Source organism: Ciona robusta, chromosome 1 (assembly GCF_009617815.1).
Source record: "Ciona robusta chromosome 1, ASM961781v2".
In the NCBI taxonomy this organism is placed as follows: Eukaryota; Metazoa; Chordata; class Ascidiacea; order Phlebobranchia; family Cionidae; genus Ciona; species Ciona robusta.
In genome coordinates, this window is record NC_143235.1 from 7,831,607 (window position 1) to 7,843,985 (window position 12,379).

Consider the following 12,379-nt stretch of genomic DNA (forward strand, 5'->3'; position numbering starts at 1 on the left):
TGGTTTGTAATAAATTACCAACGATTAGATCTCGTGGATTTATGCAACAATCATTTCGATGGCGTGGGTTCGAATTCCACTGCTGCCAAATATTTTATTACTTTTATAAAAACAAAGTATGAATTGGTAACAAATAATATACACTCAGAATTAATTTCTGTGGGTAGCGTGGCCGAGTGGTCTAAGGCGCTGGTTTAAGGCACCAGTCATTTCGATGGCGTGGGTTCGAATCCCACCGCTGCCAAGTATTTTTTTATTTTCATAAAAACAAAGCATTAATTGGTAATAAATAATATATACTCTGGGACAAGACTTGTGGGTAGCGTGGCCGAGTGGTCTAAGGCGCTGGTTTAAGGCACCAGTCATTTCGATGGCGTGGGTTTGAATCCCACCGCTGCCAAGTATTTTTTTTATTTTCATAAAAACAAAGCATGATTTGGTAATAAATAATATATACTCTTGGACAAGACTTGTGGGTAGCGTGGCCGAGTGGTCTAAGGCGCTGGTTTAAGGCACCAGTCATTTCGATGGCGTGGGTTCGAATCCCACCGCTGCCAAGTATTTTTTTTATTTTCATAAAAACAAAGCATGATTTGGTAATAAATAATATATACTCTTGGACAAGACTTGTGGGTAGCGTGGCCGAGTGGTCTAAGGCGCTGGTTTAAGGCACCAGTCATTTCGATGGCGTGGGTTCGTTTTTTTATTTTTTATTTTATTTTCATAATTTATTTTTATTTTTATAAAAACAAAGTATGAATTGGTAATAAATAATATACACTCAGCATTAATTTCTGTGGGTAGCGTGGCCGAGTAGTCCAAGGCGCAGGTTTTAGGCACCAGTCATTTCGATGGCGTGGGTTCGAATCTCACCGCTGCCAAGTATTTTTTTTATTTTCATAAAAACAAAGCATGATTTGGTAATAAATAATATATACTCTTGGACAAGACTTGTGGGTAGCGTGGCCGAGTGGTCTAAGGCGCTGGTTTAAGGCACCAGTCATTTCGATGGCGTGGGTTCGTTTTTTTATTTTTTATTTTATTTTCATAATTTATTTTTATTTTTATAAAAACAAAGTATGAATTGGTAATAAATAATATACACTCAGCATTAATGTCTGTGGGTAGCGTGGACGAGTGGTCTAAGGCGCTGGTTTTAGGCACCAGTCATTTCGATGGCGTGGGTTCGAATCCCACCGCTGCCAAATATTTTATTACTTCAATAAAAACAAAGTATGAATTGGTAATAAATAATATATACTCTGGGACAAGACTTGTGGGTAGCGTGGCCGAGTGGTCTAAGGCGCTGGTTTAAGGCACCAGTCATTTCGATGGCGTGGGTTCGCATCCCACCGCTGCCAAGTTAATATTTTTACAAAAAAAGCTTGGTTTGTAATAAATTACCAACGATTAGATCTCGTGGATTTATGCAACAATCATTTCGATGGCGTGGGTTCGAATTCCACTGCTGCCAAATATTTTATTACTTTTATAAAAACAAAGTATGAATTGGTAACGAATAATATACACTCAGAATTAATTTCTGTGGGTAGCTTGGCCGAGTGGTCTAAGGCGCTGGTTTTAGGCACCAGTCATTTCGATGGCGTGGGTTCGAATTCCACCGCTGCCAAGTATTTTTTTTACTTTCATAAAAACAAAGCATGGTTTGGTAATAAATAATATATACTCTGGGACAAGACTTGTGGGTAGCGTGGCCGAGTGGTCTAAGGCGCTGGTTTTAGGCACCAGTCATTTCGATGGCGTGGGTTCGAATCCCACCGCTGCCAAGTATTTTTTTATTTTCATAAAAACAAAGCATGATTTGGTAATAAATAATATATACTCTGGGAGAAGACTTGTGGGTAGCGTGGCCGAGTGGTCTAAGGCGCTGGTTTAAGGCACCAGTCATTTCGATGGCGTGGGTTCGAATCCCACCGCCGCCAAATATTTTATTACTTTAATAAAAACAAAGTATGATTTGGTAATAAATAATATATACTCTGGGACAAGACTTGTGGGTAGCGTGGCCGAGTGGTCTAAGGCGCTGGTTTAAGGCACCAGTCATTTCGATGGCGTGGGTTCGAATCCCACCGCTGCCAAGTTAATATTTTTAGTTTCATAAAAACAAAGCATGATTTGGTAATAAATAATATATACTCTGGGACAAGACTTGTGGGTAGCGTGGCCGAGTGGTTTAAGGCGCTGGTTTAAGGAACCAGTCATTTCGATAGCGTGGGTTCAAATCCCACCGCTGCCAAGTATTTTTTTTATTTTTATAAAAACAAAGCATGATTTGATATTAAATATTATATACTCTGGGACCAGTCGTGTGGGTAGCGTGGCCGAGTGGTCTAGGGCGCTGGTTTAAGGCACCAGTCATTTCGATGGCGTGGGTTCGAATCCCACCGCTGCCAAGTATTTTTTTATTTTTATAAAAACAAAGCATGATTTGATATTAAATAATATATACTCCTGGACAAGACTTGTGGGTAGCGTGGCCGAGTGGTCTAAGGCGCAGGTTTAAGGCACCAGTCATTTCGATGGCGTGTGTTCGTTTTTTTATTTTTTTTTATTTTCATAATTTATTTTTATTTTTATAAAAACAAAGTATGAATTGGTAATAAATAATATACACTCAGCATTAATGTCTGTGGGTAGCGTGGCCGAGTGGTCTAAGGCGCTGGTTTTAGGCACCAGTCATTTCGATGGCGTGGGTTCGAATCCCACCGCTGCCAAGTATTTTTTTATAAAAACAAAGCATGATTTGGTAATAAATAATATATACTCTTGGACAAGACTTGTGGGTAGCGTGGGCGAGTGGTCTAAGGCGCTGGTTTAAGGCACCAGTCATTTCGATGGCGTGGGTTTGAATCCCACCGCTGCCAAGTATTTTTTTTAATTTTCATAAAAACAAAGCATGATTTGGTAATAAATAATATATACTCTGGGAGAAGACTTGTGGGTAGCGTGGCCGAGTGGTCTAAGGCGCTGGTTTAAGGCACCAGTCATTTCGATGGCGTGGGTTCGAATCCCACCGCTGCCAAATATTTAATTACTTTAATAAAAACAAAGTATGATTTGGTAATAAATAATATATACTCCTGGACAAGACTTGTGGGTAGCGTGGCCGAGTGGTCTAAGGCGCTGGTTTAAGGCACCAGTCATTTCGATGGCGTGGGTTCGAATCCCACCGCTGCCAAATTCTTTATTACTTTAATAAAAACAAAGTATGAATTGGTAATAAATAATATATACTCAGCATTAATTTCTTTGGGTAGCGTGACCGAGTAGTCCAAGGCGCAGGTTTTAGGCACCAGTCATTTCGATGGCGTGGGTTCGAATCCCACCGCTGCCAAGTATTTTTTTTATTTTCATAAAAACAAAGCATGATTTGGTAATAAATAATATATACTCTTGGACAAGACTTGTGGGTAGCGTGGCCGAGTGGTCTAAGGCGCTGGTTTAAGGCACCAGTCATTTCGATGGCGTGGGTTCGTTTTTTTATTTTTTATTTTTTATTTTATTTTCATAATTTATTTTTATAAAAACAAAGTATGAATTGGTAATAAATATTATACACTCAGCATTAATGTCTGTGGGTAGCGTGGCCGAGTGGTCTAAGGCGCTGGTTTAAGGCACCAGTCATTTCGATGGCGTGGGTTCGAATCCCACCGCTGCCAAGTTAATATTTTTAGTTTCATAAAAACAAAGCATGATTTGGTAATAAATAATATATACTCTGGGACAAGACTTGTGGGTAGCGTGGCCGAGTTGTTTAAGGCGCTGGTTTAAGGAACCAGTCATTTCGATAGCGTGGGTTCAAATCCCACCGCTGCCAAGTATTTTTTTTATTTTTATAAAAACAAAGCATGATTTGATATTAAATATTATATACTCTGGGACCAGTCGTGTGGGTAGCGTGACCGAGTGGTCTAGGGCGCTGGTTTAAGGCACCAGTCATTTCGATGGCGTGGGTTCGAATCCCACCGCTGCCAAGTATTTCTTTATTTTTATAAAAACAAAGCATGATTTGATATTAAATAATATATACTCCTGGACAAGACTTGTGGGTAGCGTGGCCGAGTGGTCTAAGGCGCAGGTTTAAGGCACCAGTCATTTCGATGGCGTGGGTTCGTTTTTTTATTTTTTTTTATTTTCATAATTTATTTTTATTTTTATAAAAACAAAGTATGAATTGGTAATAAATAATATACACTCAGCATTAATGTCTGTGGGTAGCGTGGCCGAGTGGTCTAAGGCGCTGGTTTTAGGCACCAGTCATTTCGATGGCGTGGGTTCGAATCCCACCGCTGCCAAGTATTTTTTTATAAAAACAAAGCATGATTTGGTAATAAATAATATATACTCTTGGACAAGACTTGTGGGTAGCGTGGGCGAGTGGTCTAAGGCGCTGGTTTAAGGCACCAGTCATTTCGATGGCGTGGGTTTGAATCCCACCGCTGCCAAGTATTTTTTTTAATTTTCATAAAAACAAAGCATGATTTGGTAATAAATAATATATACTCTGGGAGAAGACTTGTGGGTAGCGTGGCCGAGTGTTCTAAGGCGCTGGTTTAAGGCACCAGTCATTTCGATGGCGTGGGTTCGAATCCCACCGCTGCCAAATATTTAATTACTTTAATAAAAACAAAGTATGATTTGGTAATAAATAATATATACTCCTGGACAAGACTTGTGGGTAGCGTGGCCGAGTGGTCTAAGGCGCTGGTTTAAGGCACCAGTCATTTCGATGGCGTGGGTTCGAATCCCACCGCTGCCAAATTCTTTATTACTTTAATAAAAACAAAGTTTGAATTGGTAATAAATAATATATACTCAGCATTAATTTCTTTGGGTAGCGTGACCGAGTAGTCCAAGGCGCTGGTTTTAGGCACCAGTCATTTCGATGGCGTGGGTTCGAATCCCACCGCTGCCAAGTATTTTTTTATAAAAACAAAGCATGATTTGGTAATAAATAATATATACTCTTGGACAAGACTTGTGGGTAGCGTGGGCGAGTGGTCTAAGGCGCTGGTTTAAGGCACCAGTCATTTCGCTGGCGTGGGTTTGAATCCCACCGCTGCCAAGTATTTTTTTTAATTTTCATAAAAACAAAGCATGATTTGGTAATAAATAATATATACTCTGGGAGAAGACTTGTGGGTAGCGTGCCCGAGTGGTCTAAGGCGCTGGTTTAAGGCACCAGTCATTTCGATGGCGTGGGTTCGAATCCCACCGCTGCCAAATATTTAATTACTTTAATAAAAACAAAGTATGATTTGGTAATAAATAATATATACTCCTGGACAAGACTTGTGGGTAGCGTGGCCGAGTGGTCTAAGGCGCTGGTTTAAGACACCAGTCATTTCGATGGCGTGGGTTCGAATCCCACCGCTGCCAAATTCTTTATTACTTTAATAAAAACAAAGTATGAATTGGTAATAAATAATATATACTCAGCATTAATTTCTTTGGGTAGCGTGACCGAGTAGTCCAAGGCGCAGGTTTTAGGCACCAGTCATTTCGATGGCGTGGGTTCGAATCCCACCGCTGCCAAGTATTTTTTTTATTTTCATAAAAACAAAGCATGATTTGGTAATAAATAATATATCCTCTTGGACAAGACTTGTGGGTAGCGTGGCCGAGTGGTCTAAGGCGCTGGTTTAAGGCACCAGTCATTTCGATGGCGTGGGTTCGTTTTTTTATTTTTTATTTTTTATTTTATTTTCATAATTTATTTTTATAAAAACAAGTATGAATTGGTAATAAATATTATACACTCAGCATTAATGTCTGTGGGTAGCGTGACCGAGTAGTCCAAGGCGCTGGTTTTAGGCACCAGTCATTTCGATGGCGTGGGTTCGAATCCCACCGCTGCCAAGTATTTTTTTATAAAAACAAAGCATGATTTGGTAATAAATAATATATACTCTTGGACAAGACTTATGGGTAGCGTGGGCGAGTGGTCTAAGGCGCTGGTTTAAGGCACCAGTCATTTCGCTGGCGTGGGTTTGAATCCCACCGCTGCCAAGTATTTTTTTTAATTTTCATAAAAACAAAGCATGATTTGGTAATAAATAATATATACTCTGGGAGAAGACTTGTGGGTAGCGTGCCCGAGTGGTCTAAGGCGCTGGTTTAAGGCACCAGTCATTTCGATGGCGTGGGTTCGAATCCCACCGCTGCCAAATATTTAATTACTTTAATAAAAACAAAGTATGATTTGGTAATAAATAATATATACTCCTGGACAAGACTTGTGGGTAGCGTGGCCGAGTGGTCTAAGGCGCTGGTTTAAGACACCAGTCATTTCGATGGCGTGGGTTCGAATCCCACCGCTGCCAAATTCTTTATTACTTTAATAAAAACAAAGTATGAATTGGTAATAAATAATATATACTCAGCATTAATTTCTTTGGGTAGCGTGACCGAGTAGTCCAAGGCGCAGGTTTTAGGCACCAGTCATTTCGATGGCGTGGGTTCGAATCCCACCGCTGCCAAGTATTTTTTTTATTTTCATAAAAACAAAGCATGATTTGGTAATAAATAATATATCCTCTTGGACAAGACTTGTGGGTAGCGTGGCCGAGTGGTCTAAGGCGCTGGTTTAAGGCACCAGTCATTTCGATGGCGTGGGTTCGTTTTTTTATTTTTTATTTTATTTTCATAATTTATTTTTATAAAAACAAAGTATGAATTGGTAATAAATATTATACACTCAGCATTAATGTCTGTGGGTAGCGTGGCCGAGTGGTCTAAGGCGCTGGTTTAAGGCACCAGTCATTTCGATGGCGTGGGTTCGAATCCCACCGCTGCCAAGTATTTTTTTATTTTCATAAAAACAAAGCATTAATTGGTAATAAATAATATATACTCTGGGACAAGACTTGTGGGTAGCGTGGCAGAGTGGTCTAAGGCGCTGGTTTAAGGCACCAGTCATTTCGATGGCGTGGGTTCGAATCCCACCGCTGCCAAATATTTTATTACTTCAATAAAAACAAAGTATGAATTGGTAATAAATAATATATACTCTGGGACAAGACTTGTGGGTAGCGTGGCCGAGTGGTCTAAGGCGCTGGTTTAAGGCACCAGTCATTTCGATGGCGTGGGTTCGCATCCCACCGCTGCCAAGTTAATAATTTTACAAAAAAAGCTTGGTTTGTAATAAATTACCAACGATTAGATCTCGTGGATTTATGCAACAATCATTTCGATGGCGTGGGTTCGAATTCCACTGCTGCCAAATATTTTATTACTTTTATAAAAACAAAGTATGAATTGGTAACAAATAATATACACTCAGAATTAATTTCTGTGGGTAGCGTGGCCGAGTGGTCTAAGGCGCTGGTTTTAGGCACCAGTCATTTCGATGGCGTGGGTTCGAATTCCACCGCTGCCATGTATTTTTTTACTTTCATAAAAACAGAGCATGGTTTGGTAATAAATAATATATACTCTGGGACAAGACTTGTGGGTAGCGTGGCCGAGTGGTCTAAGGCGCTGGTTTAAGGCACCAGTCATTTCGATGGCGTGGGTTCGAATCCCACCGCCGCCAAATATTTTATTACTTTAATAAAAACAAAGTATGATTTGGTAATAAATAATATATACTCTGGGACAAGACTTGTGGGTAGCGTGGCCGAGTGGTCTAAGGCGCTGGTTTTAGGCACCAGTCATTTCGATGGCGTGGGTTCGAATCCCACCGCTGCCAAGTATTTTTTTATTTTCATAAAAACAAAGCATGATTTGGTAATAAATAATATATACTCTGGGAGAAGACTTGTGGGTAGCGTGGCCGAGTGGTCTAAGGCGCTGGTTTAAGGCACCAGTCATTTCGATGGCGTGGGTTCGAATCCCACCGCCGCCAAATATTTTATTACTTTAATAAAAACAAAGTATGATTTGGTAATAAATAATATATACTCTGGGACAAGACTTGTGGGTAGCGTGGCCGTGTGGTCTAAGGCGCTGGTTTAAGGCACCAGTCATTTCGATGGCGTGGGTTCGAATCCAACCGCTGCCAAGTTAATATTTTTAGCTTCATAAAAACAAAGCATGATTTGGTAATAAATAATATATACTCTGGGACAAGACTTGTGGGTAGCGTGGCCGAGTGGTTTAAGGCGCTGGTTTAAGGAACCAGTCATTTCGATAGCGTGGGTTCAAATCCCACCGCTGCCAAGTATTTTTTTTATTTTTATAAAAACAAAGCATGATTTGATATTAAATATTATATACTCTGGGACCAGTCGTGTGGGTAGCGTGACCGAGTGGTCTAGGGCGCTGGTTTAAGGCACCAGTCATTTCGATGGCGTGGGTTCGAATCCCACCGCTGCCAAGTATTTTTTTATTTTTATAAAAACAAAGCATGATTTGATATTAAATAATATATACTCCTGGACAAGACTTGTGGGTAGCGTGGCCGAGTGGTCTAAGGCGCAGGTTTAAGGCACAAGTCATTTCGATGGCGTGGGTTCGTTTTTTTATTTTTTTTTATTTTCATAATTTATTTTTATTTTTATAAAAACAAAGTATGAATTGGTAATAAATAATATACACTCAGCATTAATGTCTGTGGGTAGCGTGGCCGAGCGGTCCAAGGCGCTGGTTTTAGGCACCAGTCATTTCGATGGCGTGGGTTCGAATCCCACCGCTGCCAAGTATTTTTTTATAAAAACAAAGCATGATTTGGTAATAAATAATATATACTCTTGGACAAGACTTGTGGGTAGCGTGGGCGAGTGGTCTAAGGCGCTGGTTTAAGGCACCAGTCATTTCGATGGCGTGGGTTTGAATCCCACCGCTGCCAAGTATTTTTTTTAATTTTCATCAAAACAAAGCATGATTTGGTAATAAATAATATATACTCTGGGAGAAGACTTGTGGGTAGCGTGGCCGAGTGGTCTAAGGCGCTGGTTTAAGGCACCAGTCATTTCGATGGCGTGGGTTCGAATCCCAACGCTGCCAAGTATTTTTTTATTTTCATAAAAACAAAGCATTAATTGGTAATAAATAATATATACTCTGAGACAAGACTTGTGGGTAGCGTGGCCGAGTGGTCTAAGGCGCTGGTTTAAGGCACCAGTCCTTTCGATGGCGTGGGTTCGAATCCCACCGCTGCCAAATTCTTTATTACTTTAATAAAAACAAAGTATGAATTGGTAATAAATAATATACACTCAGCATTAATTTCTGTGGGTAGCGTGACCGAGTAGTCCAAGGCGCAGGTTTTAGGCACCAGTCATTTCGATGGCCTGGGTTTCGAATCCCACCGCTGCCAAGTATTTTTTTTATTTTCATAAAAACAAAGCATGATTTGGTAATAAATAATATATACTCTTGGACAAGACTTGTGGGTAGCGTGGCCGAGTGGTCTAAGGCGCTGGTTCAAGGCACCAGTCATTTCGATGGCGTGGGTTCGTTTTTTTATTTTTTATTTTTTATTTTATTTTCATAATTTATTTTTATAAAAACAAAGTATGAATTGGTAATAAATAATATACACTCAGCATTAATTTCTGTGGGTAGCGTGACCGAGTAGTCCAAGGCGCAGGTTTTAGGCACCAGTCATTTCGATGGCGTGGGTTCGAATCCCACCGCTGCCAAGTATTTTTTTTATTTTCATAAAAACAAAGCATGATTTGGTAATAAATAATGTATACTCTGGGACAAGACTTGTGGGTAGCGTGGCCGAGTGGTCTAAGGCGCTGGTTTAAGGCACCAGTCATTTCGATGGCGTGGGTTCGTTTTTTTATTTTTTATTTTATTTTCATAATTTATTTTTATTTTTATAAAAACAAAGTATGAATTGGTAATAAATAATATACACTCAGCATTAATGTCTGTGGGTAGCGTGGCCGAGTGGTCTAAGGCGCTGGTTTTAGGCACCAGTCATTTCGATGGCGTGGGTTCGAATCCCACCTCTGCCAAGTATTTTTTTTATTTTCATAAAAACAAAGCATGATTTGGTAATAAATAATATATACTCTGGGACAAGTCTTGTGGGTAGCGTGGCCGAGCGGTCTAAGGCGCTGGTTTTAGGCACCAGTCATTTCGATGGCGTGGGTTCGAATCCCACCGCTGCCAAGTATTTTTTTAAAGTTTCATAAAAACAAAGCATGATTTGGTAATAAATAATATATACTCTGGGAGAAGACTTGTGGGTAGCGTGGCCGAGTGGTCTAAGGCGCTGGTTTAAGGCACCAGTCATTTCGATGGCGTGGGTTCGAATCCCACCGCTGCCAAGTTAATATGTTTACAAAAAAAGCTTGGTTTGTAATAAATTAAGAACGTTTAGATCTCGTGGATTTATGCAACAGTCATTTCGATGGCGTGGGTTCGAATTCCACTGCTGCCAAATATTTTATTACTTTTATAAAAACAAAGTATGAATTGGTAATAAATAATATACACTCAGAATTAATTTCTGTGGGTAGCGTGGCCGAGTGGTCTAAGGCGCTGGTTTTAGGCACCAGTCATTTCGATGGCGTGGGTTCGAATTCCACCGCTGCCAAGTATTTTTTTTACTTTCATAAAAACAAAACATGGTTTGGTAATAAATAATATATACTCTGGGACAAGACTTGTGGGTAGTGGGCCGAGTGGTCTAAGGCGCTGGTTTTAGGCACCAGTCATTTCGATGGCGTGGGTTCGAATCCCACCGCTGCCAAGTATTTTTTTTTAATTGTCATAAAAACAAAGCATGATTTGGTAATAAATAATATATACTCTGGGAGAAGACTTGTGGGTAGCGTGACCGAGTGGTCTAAGGCGCTGGTTTAAGGCACCAGTCATTTCGATGGCGTGGGTTCGAATCCCACCGCTGCCAAATATTTTATTACTTTAATAAAAACAAAGTATGATTTGGTAATAAATAATATATACTCCTGGACAAGACTTGTGGGTAGCGTGGCCGAGTGGTCTAAGGCGCTGGTTTAAGGCACCAGTCATTTCGATGGCGTGGGTTCGAATTCCACCGCTGCCAAGTATTTTTTTATTTTCATAAAAACAAAGCATGAATTGGTAATAAATAATATATACTCTGGGACAAGACTTGTGGGTAGCGTGGCCGAGTGGTCTAAGGCGCTGGTTTAAGGCACCAGTCATTTCGATGGCGTGGGTTCGAATCCCACCGCTGACAAATACTTTATTACTTTAATAAAAACAAAGTATGAATTGGTAATAAATAATATACACTCAGCATTAATTTCTGTGGGTAGCGTGGCCGAGTAGTCCAAGGCGCTGGTTTTAGGCACCAGTCATTTCGATGGCATGGGTTCGAATCCCACCGCTGCCAAGTATTTTTTTTATTTTCATAAAAACAAAGCATGATTTGGTAATAAATAATATATACTCTTAGACAAGACTTGTGGATAGCGTGGCCGAGTGGTCTAAGGCGCTGGTTTAAGGCACCAGTCATTTCGATAGCGTGAATTCGTTTTTTTATTTTTTTTTATTTTCATAATTTATTTTTATTCTTATAAAAACAAAGTATGAATTGGTAATAAATAATATACACTCAGCATTAATGTCTGTGGGTAGCGTGGCCGAGTGGTCTAAGGCGCTGGTTTTAGGCACCAGTCTTTTCGATGGCGTGGGTTCGAATCCCACCGCTTTATAAAAACAAAGTATGAATTGGTAATAAATAATATACACTCAGCATTAATGTCTGTGGGTAGCGTGGCCGAGTGGTCTATGGCGCTGGTTTTAGGCACCAGTCATTTCGATGGCGTGGGTTCGAATCCCACCGCTGCCAAGTATTTTTTTTAATTTTCATAAAAACAAAGCATGATTTGGTAATAAATAATATATACTCTGGGAGAAGACTTGTGGGTAGCGTGGCCGAGTGGTCTAAGGCGCTGGTTTAAGGCACCAGTCATTTCGATGGCGTGGGTTCGAATCCCACCGCTGCCAGATATTTTATTACTTCAATAAAAACAAAGTATGAATTGGTAATAAATAATATATACTCTGGGACAAGACTTGTGGGTAGCGTGGCCGAGTGGTCTAAGGCGCTGGTTTAAGGCACCAGTCATTTCGATGGCGTGGGTTCGAATCCCACCGCTGCCAAGTTAATATTTTTACAAAAAAAGCTTGGTTTGTAATAAATTACCAACGATTAGATCTCGTGGATTTATGCAACAGTCATTTCGATGGCGTGGGTTCGAATTCCACTGCTGCCAAATATTTTATTACTTTTATAAAAACAAAGTATGAATTGGTAACAAATAATATACACTCAGAATTAATTTCTGTGGGTAGCGTGGCCGAGTGGTCTAAGGCGCTGGTTTTAGGCACCAGTCATTTCGATGGCGTGGGTTCGAATCCCACCGCTGCCAAGTATTTTTTTAATTTTCATAAAAACAAAGCATGATTTGGT

The 12,379-nt window shown here is 40.1% G+C and overlaps 46 non-coding genes across 46 annotated transcripts; all 46 read left to right on the forward strand.

Moving 5' to 3' along the window:
- Positions 1–162: 162 nt before the first annotated feature.
- Positions 163–244, forward strand: Trnal-aag (transfer RNA leucine (anticodon AAG)). The gene has a single exon. It is a non-coding gene; the product is annotated as a tRNA-Leu (tRNA).
- Positions 245–318: 74 nt separating this feature from the next.
- On the forward strand, positions 319–400 carry Trnal-aag (transfer RNA leucine (anticodon AAG)). Its single transcript has one exon. It is a non-coding gene; the product is annotated as a tRNA-Leu (tRNA).
- Positions 401–475: 75 nt separating this feature from the next.
- Positions 476–557, forward strand: Trnal-aag (transfer RNA leucine (anticodon AAG)). The gene has a single exon. It is a non-coding gene; the product is annotated as a tRNA-Leu (tRNA).
- Positions 558–1,123: 566 nt separating this feature from the next.
- Trnal-uag (transfer RNA leucine (anticodon UAG)) lies at positions 1,124–1,205 on the forward strand. Its single transcript has one exon. It is a non-coding gene; the product is annotated as a tRNA-Leu (tRNA).
- Positions 1,206–1,279: 74 nt separating this feature from the next.
- Trnal-aag (transfer RNA leucine (anticodon AAG)) lies at positions 1,280–1,361 on the forward strand. Its single transcript has one exon. It is a non-coding gene; the product is annotated as a tRNA-Leu (tRNA).
- Positions 1,362–1,705: 344 nt separating this feature from the next.
- On the forward strand, positions 1,706–1,787 carry Trnal-uag (transfer RNA leucine (anticodon UAG)). The gene has a single exon. It is a non-coding gene; the product is annotated as a tRNA-Leu (tRNA).
- A 74-nt stretch (positions 1,788–1,861) lies between these two features.
- Positions 1,862–1,943, forward strand: Trnal-aag (transfer RNA leucine (anticodon AAG)). Its single transcript has one exon. It is a non-coding gene; the product is annotated as a tRNA-Leu (tRNA).
- Positions 1,944–2,017: 74 nt separating this feature from the next.
- Trnal-aag (transfer RNA leucine (anticodon AAG)) lies at positions 2,018–2,099 on the forward strand. The gene has a single exon. It is a non-coding gene; the product is annotated as a tRNA-Leu (tRNA).
- Positions 2,100–2,175: 76 nt separating this feature from the next.
- Trnal-aag (transfer RNA leucine (anticodon AAG)) lies at positions 2,176–2,257 on the forward strand. The gene has a single exon. It is a non-coding gene; the product is annotated as a tRNA-Leu (tRNA).
- A 75-nt stretch (positions 2,258–2,332) lies between these two features.
- On the forward strand, positions 2,333–2,414 carry Trnal-aag (transfer RNA leucine (anticodon AAG)). Its single transcript has one exon. It is a non-coding gene; the product is annotated as a tRNA-Leu (tRNA).
- A 239-nt stretch (positions 2,415–2,653) lies between these two features.
- Trnal-uag (transfer RNA leucine (anticodon UAG)) lies at positions 2,654–2,735 on the forward strand. The gene has a single exon. It is a non-coding gene; the product is annotated as a tRNA-Leu (tRNA).
- Positions 2,736–2,961: 226 nt separating this feature from the next.
- Trnal-aag (transfer RNA leucine (anticodon AAG)) lies at positions 2,962–3,043 on the forward strand. The gene has a single exon. It is a non-coding gene; the product is annotated as a tRNA-Leu (tRNA).
- Positions 3,044–3,117: 74 nt separating this feature from the next.
- Positions 3,118–3,199, forward strand: Trnal-aag (transfer RNA leucine (anticodon AAG)). Its single transcript has one exon. It is a non-coding gene; the product is annotated as a tRNA-Leu (tRNA).
- A 399-nt stretch (positions 3,200–3,598) lies between these two features.
- Trnal-aag (transfer RNA leucine (anticodon AAG)) lies at positions 3,599–3,680 on the forward strand. The gene has a single exon. It is a non-coding gene; the product is annotated as a tRNA-Leu (tRNA).
- A 76-nt stretch (positions 3,681–3,756) lies between these two features.
- Trnal-aag (transfer RNA leucine (anticodon AAG)) lies at positions 3,757–3,838 on the forward strand. The gene has a single exon. It is a non-coding gene; the product is annotated as a tRNA-Leu (tRNA).
- A 396-nt stretch (positions 3,839–4,234) lies between these two features.
- On the forward strand, positions 4,235–4,316 carry Trnal-uag (transfer RNA leucine (anticodon UAG)). The gene has a single exon. It is a non-coding gene; the product is annotated as a tRNA-Leu (tRNA).
- A 226-nt stretch (positions 4,317–4,542) lies between these two features.
- On the forward strand, positions 4,543–4,624 carry Trnal-aag (transfer RNA leucine (anticodon AAG)). The gene has a single exon. It is a non-coding gene; the product is annotated as a tRNA-Leu (tRNA).
- Positions 4,625–4,698: 74 nt separating this feature from the next.
- Positions 4,699–4,780, forward strand: Trnal-aag (transfer RNA leucine (anticodon AAG)). The gene has a single exon. It is a non-coding gene; the product is annotated as a tRNA-Leu (tRNA).
- Positions 4,781–5,162: 382 nt separating this feature from the next.
- On the forward strand, positions 5,163–5,244 carry Trnal-aag (transfer RNA leucine (anticodon AAG)). The gene has a single exon. It is a non-coding gene; the product is annotated as a tRNA-Leu (tRNA).
- Positions 5,245–5,318: 74 nt separating this feature from the next.
- Trnal-aag (transfer RNA leucine (anticodon AAG)) lies at positions 5,319–5,400 on the forward strand. Its single transcript has one exon. It is a non-coding gene; the product is annotated as a tRNA-Leu (tRNA).
- A 231-nt stretch (positions 5,401–5,631) lies between these two features.
- Positions 5,632–5,880, forward strand: Trnal-aag (transfer RNA leucine (anticodon AAG)). Its single transcript has 2 exons — positions 5,632–5,669; positions 5,837–5,880. It is a non-coding gene; the product is annotated as a tRNA-Leu (tRNA).
- Positions 5,881–6,106: 226 nt separating this feature from the next.
- Trnal-aag (transfer RNA leucine (anticodon AAG)) lies at positions 6,107–6,188 on the forward strand. Its single transcript has one exon. It is a non-coding gene; the product is annotated as a tRNA-Leu (tRNA).
- A 74-nt stretch (positions 6,189–6,262) lies between these two features.
- Positions 6,263–6,344, forward strand: Trnal-aag (transfer RNA leucine (anticodon AAG)). Its single transcript has one exon. It is a non-coding gene; the product is annotated as a tRNA-Leu (tRNA).
- A 392-nt stretch (positions 6,345–6,736) lies between these two features.
- Positions 6,737–6,818, forward strand: Trnal-aag (transfer RNA leucine (anticodon AAG)). The gene has a single exon. It is a non-coding gene; the product is annotated as a tRNA-Leu (tRNA).
- A 74-nt stretch (positions 6,819–6,892) lies between these two features.
- On the forward strand, positions 6,893–6,974 carry Trnal-aag (transfer RNA leucine (anticodon AAG)). The gene has a single exon. It is a non-coding gene; the product is annotated as a tRNA-Leu (tRNA).
- A 74-nt stretch (positions 6,975–7,048) lies between these two features.
- Trnal-aag (transfer RNA leucine (anticodon AAG)) lies at positions 7,049–7,130 on the forward strand. Its single transcript has one exon. It is a non-coding gene; the product is annotated as a tRNA-Leu (tRNA).
- A 187-nt stretch (positions 7,131–7,317) lies between these two features.
- Positions 7,318–7,399, forward strand: Trnal-uag (transfer RNA leucine (anticodon UAG)). Its single transcript has one exon. It is a non-coding gene; the product is annotated as a tRNA-Leu (tRNA).
- A 74-nt stretch (positions 7,400–7,473) lies between these two features.
- Trnal-aag (transfer RNA leucine (anticodon AAG)) lies at positions 7,474–7,555 on the forward strand. Its single transcript has one exon. It is a non-coding gene; the product is annotated as a tRNA-Leu (tRNA).
- A 74-nt stretch (positions 7,556–7,629) lies between these two features.
- Trnal-uag (transfer RNA leucine (anticodon UAG)) lies at positions 7,630–7,711 on the forward strand. The gene has a single exon. It is a non-coding gene; the product is annotated as a tRNA-Leu (tRNA).
- Positions 7,712–7,785: 74 nt separating this feature from the next.
- Positions 7,786–7,867, forward strand: Trnal-aag (transfer RNA leucine (anticodon AAG)). Its single transcript has one exon. It is a non-coding gene; the product is annotated as a tRNA-Leu (tRNA).
- Positions 7,868–8,099: 232 nt separating this feature from the next.
- On the forward strand, positions 8,100–8,181 carry Trnal-aag (transfer RNA leucine (anticodon AAG)). The gene has a single exon. It is a non-coding gene; the product is annotated as a tRNA-Leu (tRNA).
- Positions 8,182–8,577: 396 nt separating this feature from the next.
- Trnal-uag (transfer RNA leucine (anticodon UAG)) lies at positions 8,578–8,659 on the forward strand. Its single transcript has one exon. It is a non-coding gene; the product is annotated as a tRNA-Leu (tRNA).
- Positions 8,660–8,885: 226 nt separating this feature from the next.
- Positions 8,886–8,967, forward strand: Trnal-aag (transfer RNA leucine (anticodon AAG)). Its single transcript has one exon. It is a non-coding gene; the product is annotated as a tRNA-Leu (tRNA).
- Positions 8,968–9,041: 74 nt separating this feature from the next.
- Positions 9,042–9,123, forward strand: Trnal-aag (transfer RNA leucine (anticodon AAG)). The gene has a single exon. It is a non-coding gene; the product is annotated as a tRNA-Leu (tRNA).
- A 724-nt stretch (positions 9,124–9,847) lies between these two features.
- Positions 9,848–9,929, forward strand: Trnal-uag (transfer RNA leucine (anticodon UAG)). The gene has a single exon. It is a non-coding gene; the product is annotated as a tRNA-Leu (tRNA).
- Positions 9,930–10,004: 75 nt separating this feature from the next.
- On the forward strand, positions 10,005–10,086 carry Trnal-uag (transfer RNA leucine (anticodon UAG)). Its single transcript has one exon. It is a non-coding gene; the product is annotated as a tRNA-Leu (tRNA).
- Positions 10,087–10,162: 76 nt separating this feature from the next.
- Trnal-aag (transfer RNA leucine (anticodon AAG)) lies at positions 10,163–10,244 on the forward strand. Its single transcript has one exon. It is a non-coding gene; the product is annotated as a tRNA-Leu (tRNA).
- A 187-nt stretch (positions 10,245–10,431) lies between these two features.
- Positions 10,432–10,513, forward strand: Trnal-uag (transfer RNA leucine (anticodon UAG)). The gene has a single exon. It is a non-coding gene; the product is annotated as a tRNA-Leu (tRNA).
- A 233-nt stretch (positions 10,514–10,746) lies between these two features.
- Positions 10,747–10,828, forward strand: Trnal-aag (transfer RNA leucine (anticodon AAG)). The gene has a single exon. It is a non-coding gene; the product is annotated as a tRNA-Leu (tRNA).
- Positions 10,829–10,902: 74 nt separating this feature from the next.
- Trnal-aag (transfer RNA leucine (anticodon AAG)) lies at positions 10,903–10,984 on the forward strand. Its single transcript has one exon. It is a non-coding gene; the product is annotated as a tRNA-Leu (tRNA).
- Positions 10,985–11,058: 74 nt separating this feature from the next.
- Trnal-aag (transfer RNA leucine (anticodon AAG)) lies at positions 11,059–11,140 on the forward strand. The gene has a single exon. It is a non-coding gene; the product is annotated as a tRNA-Leu (tRNA).
- A 74-nt stretch (positions 11,141–11,214) lies between these two features.
- Positions 11,215–11,296, forward strand: Trnal-uag (transfer RNA leucine (anticodon UAG)). The gene has a single exon. It is a non-coding gene; the product is annotated as a tRNA-Leu (tRNA).
- Positions 11,297–11,673: 377 nt separating this feature from the next.
- Positions 11,674–11,755, forward strand: Trnal-uag (transfer RNA leucine (anticodon UAG)). The gene has a single exon. It is a non-coding gene; the product is annotated as a tRNA-Leu (tRNA).
- Positions 11,756–11,831: 76 nt separating this feature from the next.
- On the forward strand, positions 11,832–11,913 carry Trnal-aag (transfer RNA leucine (anticodon AAG)). The gene has a single exon. It is a non-coding gene; the product is annotated as a tRNA-Leu (tRNA).
- Positions 11,914–11,987: 74 nt separating this feature from the next.
- Positions 11,988–12,069, forward strand: Trnal-aag (transfer RNA leucine (anticodon AAG)). The gene has a single exon. It is a non-coding gene; the product is annotated as a tRNA-Leu (tRNA).
- Positions 12,070–12,256: 187 nt separating this feature from the next.
- Trnal-uag (transfer RNA leucine (anticodon UAG)) lies at positions 12,257–12,338 on the forward strand. Its single transcript has one exon. It is a non-coding gene; the product is annotated as a tRNA-Leu (tRNA).
- The last annotated feature ends 41 nt before the right edge of the window (positions 12,339–12,379 follow it).